The sequence below is a fragment of the Schistocerca gregaria genome, unplaced genomic scaffold (assembly GCF_023897955.1).
Source record: "Schistocerca gregaria isolate iqSchGreg1 unplaced genomic scaffold, iqSchGreg1.2 ptg000345l, whole genome shotgun sequence".
Classification (NCBI taxonomy): domain Eukaryota; kingdom Metazoa; phylum Arthropoda; class Insecta; order Orthoptera; family Acrididae; genus Schistocerca; species Schistocerca gregaria.
This window is the reverse complement of record NW_026061808.1, coordinates 1,549,016-1,558,615: the sequence shown is the minus strand read 5'-3', so window position 1 is coordinate 1,558,615 and position 9,600 is coordinate 1,549,016.

The window sequence follows — 9,600 nt, the reverse complement described above, 5'->3', positions numbered from 1 at the left end:
AGCTTCACAAATTGATAAGTCGGTAACGTGTTGGGCCACCTCTGGCCTTCACGCAGGCAGTTACTAGGCTTGACATTGAGTGATAAAGTTAGTGGATACCCTCCTGATGGATATGGTACCAAATTCAGTTCAGTTGGTTCATTACATCGTGAAAATCGCGACCTGCTTTAGAGAACCTGCCCATTGTGCTCCAAATGTTCAAAATTGGTGAGAGATATGGCGATCTTGCTGAGCGATGTATTGCCTTGCATGTACAAACACGTAGATACGATCTCCGTGTGTGGTGCGTAAATTGTCGGTAGGCACCTCACTTAGTGTCCCGAGCAGAGTTCAAGCGGCCATAGAGACAAAGGGTGGACATACTGCTATTAATGTCCACTAATAGGTGTCTGTACACTCACTGATAGGATAGTGTATTTCGAAATGTTAGCAGAGGCCAGAAGTTGGAGCATTTGGTCTTCCTGTTAAAGGTTACGTGGGGCGAGTCGTAGAATCTCTAAAAAGAGACACCTCTGGCAACACTAGTTGAAAGTGGCCTTCAAACTAGCCGTGCTGCGCTCTCTACCTCCGGCTATTCTCGTGGCCGTCAGAGCTGCCGTAGCCGAGACGCCCCCTGGGTAAACTCTACGGACGTCTGCAGTCGCGCATCACGATCTGTCACGAATTATGGAATGTATTCGCAGATACCGATTGTAATACGACAACGGCTATACAGTTTGCTGGAAACGTACAGGATGTTCTGAAATTCCCATCACTACCTGCTAGAACTTGTAGAGGGGACTGAGTACATAATACTCATATTTTAAATTGTAACCCGTCTCCCGAGACGTACCGTATACTAGAACCATTTGAAAACATGTTGGTAACGCTGTCACTTTTACAAGTAATTTGTTACACTGAGGAGCCAAAGAAATATCGTTCATGGCCCCCGCGAGCACGCAGAAGTGCCTCAACACGCCGTGGCATGGACTCTACTGATGGCTGAAGTCGCGCTGCAGGGAACTGACACCATGAAACCTGCAGAGCTGCCCATAAATCCGAAACAGTAAAAGGGAGCAGAGATCTCCTCTGATCAACACGTTGCAAGGCATTCCAGATATGCTAGATAATGCTATAAAATTTACTGGAAACGTACAGTATGTTTGGGGAGTTCGGTGGCCAGCGAAAGTGTTTAAGCTCGGAAGAGTGTTCCTGCAGCCACTCTGTAGCAATAGTGGTTGTGTGGGCCGCTGCATCGTCCTGCTGGAATTACCCACTTCCGTCGGAATCCACAATGGACACGAATGGATGCAAGTGATCAGACAGGATGTATCTAGACGTGTCAGGGATCCCACATCACTCCAAAGCGCACGCTCTACAACGTCACAGAGCCTCCACCAGACTGAACAGTTTCCAGCTGACATGCAGGGTCCATGGAGTCATGATGTCGTATTCATACCCATACACTTCCATACTGTGTATACATTTTGAAATGAGACACGTCCAACCAGGCAATATGTTTCGAGTCATCAACAGTCCATTGTTCGTACCGATGGGCCCAAATGAGGCGTAAAGCGTTGTGCTGTGCAGCGAGCAAGGGTACACGAGTGGGCCTTCGGCTCTGAAAGCCCATGTAGATATATTGAATATTTCGCATGCTGATACTTGTTGATGGTCAAGCATTGAAATTTTCAGTAATTTGTGGAAGCGTTGCACTTTCGCCACGCTGAACGGTTCTCTTCAGATTCCATTCTTGCAGGATTTTTTTCCGGCCGCAGAGATGTCGGAGATTTGTTGTTTTACTGGATTGCTGATATTCACGGTGCCCTCGTGAAATGGTCGTACAGGAAAATCCCCACTTCATCGCTACCTCGTAGATGCTGTGTCCCATCGGCCTTGCGCCGAGTATAAAACCACGTTCAAAGTCATTTAAATCTTGATAACCTGCCATTGTAGCAGCAGTAACCGATCTAACAACTGCGCCAGACACACGTCTTACATAGGCGTTGCCGGCCGCAGCACCATATTAAGCCTGTTTACATACCTCTCTGTTTGAATATGCGTTATTATACTAGTTTCTTTGGCATTTCAGTGTAAATGTGATCTAGTACATCTATTGTTCTACAGTTTCACTCGTTAATAATCAAAGAAACAAAGAAATCGGTCTTCAGAGACACTGTTTTTAAAGGAGGACCTTTTCCAGTTTGAAATTAGAATGATATTATTTCCTTCAGCTGCTGACGGGCGTTGATATACATCAACGAAGACAGGTGAAAATGTGTGCCCCGACCGGAACTTGAACCATGGATCTCCTGCTTACATGGCTGTCGCTCTATCCATCTGAGCCACCGACGGCACAGAGGATAGTGAGACTACAGGGACTCTCTCGCGCACGCCTCCCACGAGACCCACTCTCTCACCTTTGTATGTCCACACACTACATTCGTAGCGTCCTTTCGGACATGTCCGAAAGGATACCATATCCATATAAATATATTTTCCAATTCGCGTGCGCTGCGTCTCCACGGGGCACCACAGACGCACCTGCTGACGGTGAAGGCACCCTTACTCGAAGACGTTGCGCAATGGTAACGAAAAGCGTGGGGGGAGGAGTCAGACGCTGTGGACAACGATCTTGATAAAGGCGACCAGCAGCTCTTCCAGTACTCTGAGCTTCGCCACACAGAATACTCGTGTCGGTGTATTCGGCAAAAGTGTACTCAGAAATGTTGCTCTAACTCTCACAGACACATGAACGAGACTCGATCCAGGTCAGAGAGGAGACAGCCGTCAAATGACATCATACGATCCGACGTAAGTAACCCCCCCCCCCCCCTCCCAGTGATTATAATAACCCTGTTGCACACCACATTACCGAAGGTGTATTTATACGGCTGTAGCGCGGATATCTACATCTACATCTACATGACTACTCTGCAATTCACATTTAAGTGCTTGGCAGAGGGTTCATCGAACCACAATCATACTATCTCACTACTATTCCACTCCCGAACAGCGAGCGGGAAAAACGAACACCTAAACCTTTCTGTTCGAGCTCTGATTTCTCTTATTTTATTTTGATGATCATTCCTACCTATGTAGGTTGGGCTCAACAAAATATTTTCGCATTCGGAAGAGAAAGTTGGTGACTGAAATTTCGTAAAAAGCTCTCGCCGCGACGAAAAACGTCTATGCTGTAATGACTTCCATCCCAACTCGTGTATCATATCTGCCACACTCTCTCCCCTATAACGCGATAATACAAAACGAGCTGCCCTTCTTTGCACCCTCTCGATGTCCTCCGTCAATCCCACCTGGTAAGGATCCCACACCGCGCAGCAATATTCTAACAGAGGACGAACGAGTGTAGTGTAAGCTGTCTCTTTAGTGGACTTGTTGCATCTTCTAAGTGTCCTGCCAATGAAACGCAACCTTTGGCTCGCCTTCCCGACAATATTATCTATGTGGTCCTTCCAACTGAAGTTGTTCGTAATTTTAACACCCAGGTACTTAGTTGAATTGACAGCCTTGAGAATTGTACTATTTATCGAGTAATCGAATTCCAACGGATTTCTTTTAGAACTCATGTGGATCATCTCACACTTTTCGTTATTTAGCGTCAACTGCCACCTGACACACCATACAGCAATCTTTTCTAAATCGCTTTGCAGCTGATACTGGTCTTCGGATGACCTTACTAGACGGTAAATTACAGCATCATCTGCGAACAACCTAAGAGAACTGCTCAGATTGTCACCCAGGTCATTTATATAGATCAGGAACAGTAGAGGTCCCAGGACGCTTCCCTGGGGAACACCTGATATCACTTCAGTTTTACTCGATGATTTGCCGTCTATTACTACGAACTGCGACCTTCCTGACAGGAAATCACGAATCCAGTCGCACAACTGAGACGATACCCCATAGCTCCGCAGCTTGATTAGAAGTCGCTTGTGAGGAACGGTGTCAAAAGCTTTCCGGAAATCTAGAAATACGGAATCAACTTGAGATCCCCTGTCGATAGCGGCCATTACTTCGTGCGAATAAAGAGCTAGCTGAGTTGCACAAGAGCGATGTTTTCTGAAGCCATGCTGATTACGTGTCAATAGATCGTTCCCTTCGAGGTGATTCATAATGTTTGAATACAGTATATGCTCCAAAACCCTACTGCAAACCGACGTCAATGATATAGGTCTGTAGTTAAATGGATTACTCCTACTACCCTTCTTGAACACTGGTGCGACCTGCGCAATTTTCCAATCTGTAGGTACAGATCTATCGGTGAGCGAGCGGTTGTATATGAGTGCTAAGTAGGGAGCTATAGTATCAGCGTAATCTGAAAGGAACCTAATCGGTATACAATCTGGACCTGAAGACTTGCCCGTATCAAGCGATTTGCGTTGCTTCGTAACCCCTAAGGTATCTACTTCTAAGAAACTCATGCTAGCAGATGTTCGTGTTTCAAATTCTGGAATATTCCATTCGTCTTCCCTGGTGAAGGAATTTCGGAAAACTGCGTTCAATAACTCCGCTTTAGCGGCACAGTCGTCGATAACAGTACCATCGGCACTGCGCAGCGAAGGTATTGACTGCGTCTTGCCGCTTGTGTACTTTACATACGACCAGAATTTCTTCGGATTTTCTACCAAATTTCGAGACAATGTTTCGTTGTGGAACCTATTAAAGGCATCTCGCATCGAAGTACGTGCCAAATTTCGCGCGTCTGTAAATTTTAGCCCATCTTCAGGATTTCGCATTCTTCTGAACTTCGCATGCTTTTTCCGTTGCCTCTGCAACAGCGTTCGGACCTTTTTTGTGTACCACGGGGGATCCGTTCCATCTCTCACCAATTTATGAGGTATGAATATCTCAATTGCTGTTGCTACTATATCTTTGAATTTGAGCCACATCTCGTCTACATTCGCATAGTCAGTTCGGAAGGAATGGAAATTGTCTTTTAGGAAGGCTTCTAGTGGCACTTTATCCGCTTTTTTAACTAAAATTATTTTGCGTTTGTTTCTGATGGATTTGGAAGAAATGGTATTGAGCCTAGCTACAATGACCTTGTGATCACTAATCCCGGTATCAGTCATGATGCTCTCTATCAGCTCTGGATTGTTTGTGGCCAAGAGGTCAAGTGTGTTTTCGCAACCATTTACAATTCGCGTGGGTTCGTGGACTAACTGCTCTAAATAATTTTCGGAGAATGCATTTAGGACAATCTCGGAAGACGTTTTCTGCCTACCACCGGTTTTGAACAAGTATTTTTGCCAACATACCGAGGGTAGGTTGAAGTCCCCACCAACTATAACCGTATGAGTGGGGTATTTATTTGTTACGAGACTCAAACTTTCTCTGAACTGTTCCGCAACTGTATCATCGGAGTCTGGGGGACGGTAGAAGGAGCCAATTATTAACTTAATTCGGCTGTTAAGTATAACCTCCACCCACACCAATTCGCATGGAGTATCTACTTCGACTTCACTACAAGATAAACCACTACTGACAGACACCAACACTCCACCACCAATTCTGCCTAATCTATCTTTCCTGAACACCGTCTGAGACTTCGTAAAAATTTCTGCAGAACTTATTTCAGGCTTTAGCCAGCTTTCTGTACCTATAACGATATCAGCTTCTGTGCTTTCTATTAGCGCTTGAAGCTCAGGGACTTTTCCAGCGCAACTACAACAATTTACAACTATAATTCCGACTGTTCCTTGATCCAAGCACGTCCTGTAATTGCCAAGCACCCTTTGACATTGCAGCCCATCCCGCACTTTCCCGAGGCCTTCTAACCTAAAAAACCGCCCAGTCCATGCCACATAGCCTCCGCTACCCGTGTAGCCGCCAGCTGAGTGTAGTGAACTCCTGACCTATTCAGCGGAACCCGAAACCCTACCACCCTATGGCGCAAGTCAAGGAATCTGCAGCCAACACGGTCGCAAAACCGTCTGAGCCTCTGATTCAGACCCTCCACCCGGCTCTGCACCAAAGGTCCGCAGTCGGTTCTGTCAACGATGCTGCAGATGGTGAGCTCTGCCTTCATCTCGTAAGCAAGACCGGCAGCCTTCACCAAATCAGATAGCCGCTGGAATCCAGAGAGAATTTCCTCAGATCCAAAGCGACACACGTCATTAGTGCCGACATGTGCCACCACCTGCAGCTGGCTGCACCCTGTGCTCTTCATGGCATCCGGAAGGACCCTTTCCACATCAGGAATGACTCCTCCCGGAATGCACACGGAGTGCACACTGGATTTCTTCCCCTCCTTAGCCGCCATATCCCTAAGGGGCCCCATTACGCGCCTAACATTGGAGCTCCCAACTACCAATAAGCCCACCCTCTGCGATTGCCCGGACCTTGAAGGCTGAGAATGATCCTCTGAAACAGGGCAGGCAGCTGCATCTGGCTCAGCCAGAGACAGAGCCTGAAACCGGTTTGTCAGACGCACCGGGGAGGCTTTCTGATCAGCCTCCGGGGACGCCTTTCGCTGCCTGCCACGCCTTGGAACGACCTCCCAATCAACCACAGGCGAGGGCTCAGCCCCACTGCGGGCAGCAACCGGGGCAACCACAGCGGCAGACCGATCTGGGGACAGACGGGATGAGGTTGACATCCCCGTGATACCCGAGTCCGGCTCCCCACAGTGGTGCCCATTGGCAACAGCCTCAAGCTGCGCGACCGAAGTCAGCGCCGATTGCAGCTGTGAGCGAAGGGATGCCAAGTCAGCCCTCATCCGAACACAGCAATCGCAGCCCCTGTCCATTCTAATTGATGTTTAACAACAGTTACTGAAACACGAGTCCGTGCCTAGATAACGCAAGCGGAACACACAAAGAATGTATCAACTAACCTGTACAAATGCCTAACGACTGCGCTACAATCTGCTGAATTTACGATTACAGTAACTAAAACTCGAAATTTCACCTCCTATACGAAACTCACACGCAATTTAAATAAGAATCTACGAAGTAAACACTAAAGCGCGATGCTACAACTGTCAAATACTATAATACGCGCGAAATATATGAATTAAACAATGCAAATACCCAAAAACACGCAAAGAAATTAATTAAACTATCTAACAAATAAGTAAGCTAGGGTTATACGACTTGCTGCAGCAGCTGCTTATCCAACGGCGGCAGGGAGCACACTGACTGACTGACCAACCGACACTGGCCGTTCAAAACAAAAACAGAAGACAGACGACTACGCGAATTTACACTATTCAGGTACTAAGGCGCGATGCTACAACCCTCAAATACTATAATACGCCCGAAATATATGAATTAAACAATGCAAGTACCCAAAAACACGCAAAGAAATTAATTAAACTATCTAACAAATAAGTAAGCTAGGGTTATACGACTTGCTGCAGCAGCTGCTTATCCAACGGCGGCAGGGAGCACACATATACCTTTCCATACATGGGCTCCTCGTCAAAATATCGTCACTCAGTTCCCTAGAAGTTTTTAACGTGATTTTGGAACATCCTGTATCTCTCCAGTAACTATACAGCTGTTTCCAGAATTAGTTCCCTCTGGAGCGGATTGTGCGCCGATATGAAACTTCGTGGCAGATTAAAACTCTGTGCGGGACCGAGACTCGAACTCGGGACCTTTACCTTTCATGGGCGAGTGCTCTACCATCTGAGCTACCCAAACACGACTCACGCCCCGTCTAACACCTTTACTTCTGCAGTACCTCGTCTCCTACCTACAGCTGTTGTACGACATTCGAAATATACGGATGTATTTCAGAATTTCGGCGTAATGCAACTTCGCAGAAACATGGCTGAATTTTCCTGTATATTGTTATCATTAAAACCAAGCACCGTCTCAGTACCTAATACTTTTTGATATGGAGACAATTTTCATCATTTCAAGCACTATTAAAGTTGGTAGGTGTAGGAAAAAAAATACCAGTACCATACTGAAAATATCGGTGAGAAGCGATAGAATTCCTACAAACAACTTGGAGAAAATCATTTTGGGTTCTAGGCCATGTCATTATAAAACAGTGAAACAACTAAAATAACTACATTCCGACCATCGTTTGAACGATCCTCTTCAGAGCGAATAAATGCCACGAAATTTCAAATCAGCAGCAGTGAAATGAAAGGTCGATTTGGAAACAGTTTCTATTTCTTCTTTCTTATCTTCGATTAATTTCCCAAATATCTCGTTCGTTTCGTATGTTGCTTTCTTTATACAAGGTGTTTCACATTTCTAGAGCTTGCAATTTTACCTAGTAACTCATGCATGCAAACGCCATCTAACGAGGCTACAGAGCATCAAAATACAGACGCCAGCTCCGGCAAATGTATGTAAGTAGAGAGTGATGCCGTGATCATGTATCAATTTGATCATGTATCATGTTCCGGAAACGAATGAGTCGAAAGTTACAAGGGAACATCGTTACCATACCTCTGACGGCGGAATACAAGTACTGGTACTGTTGTTGCTAACTTTCAAAGGTGGCAGTATGGATCAAAGTAAGAAAAAATGTCCGGTAAACATGGGCTACAAAATGCATACCTGAGGATCTATGAGCACTTGTTCAGCAGTGGAGATATGTTTTATGCTAGCGAAGATGAACAAGTCCTCACAGCTCTTAAGGTATGCAGTTTACAGCTCATGTGTACTGGACATTCGGTCCATACTACCACCTCTGAAAGTTTCCTGCCCTACATCTTAGCTACAACACTACCGGTACATACTGTCACACGTAACAGGAATGTCTTCTCTTCCTATTTTCCGTTATAGGGACATAACCTCAAATTTATACATTTATCCATCTCCATCATCATACAAAATTGCTAACATCTTCATTGGATCTCTCTGTGTACACATATTTTACAGACTCCAGCGCCTGTAACTTTGATACCCTGTAGCGTCGCTGGATGACGTTTCCAGACATCGATTCCTATGTAAAACTTCATCTGGTAGGTCCCCTCTACGGACGCGATAAGTGTGAAACTTTCTGTATGCAAACTCACTCTCTCTCTCTCTCTCTCTCTCTCTCTCTCTCTCTCTCTCTCTAATCAACTATCAACTGCCAGCTTTCCTTTATGTCTTTTAAGTCTTACAACTGCTGGCTGATTTTTGGCAGAGCTCTAGATAACATGCCGCTCACTGTATTTTATAGCTGGTTGCATCTTAAATTCAAACTGTATATTTTGGTCAAAACTGTGAAAAGTTACTTTCTACATCTATAGATGTTATAAATATGGGTTGAATTTCTTCAACCGATCTCTAGCGGCTAGTGTGTTCTCTGAAAATCGATTTTCCTCTAGCTCGTCTCCTCTAATGTGTTCCATTCCTCTGTAAATATTTTGGATCAGTATTTTCAGCCAGGACGTATGAAAGTGATGGTTCAGTAGTATTCGCAATTATTACTATTTGCCATATTTGGTGTTGGTGTTATTTTTTTCGTTTATTCTGAAGGTTTAGCAGCATATCAGCGAGCATAGATGTTGAGCAGTGAAGCAGCAAACGCCGACAGAGTGAGTCCTCGCCGATGCTGATAGAGCCCTCTGGTAGCGAAGCCCTGCACTACAGACAACTGAGTGTGTGAGGTACTAGTAGCGACACCTAGCAGCGAAGTGATGAACCGCAA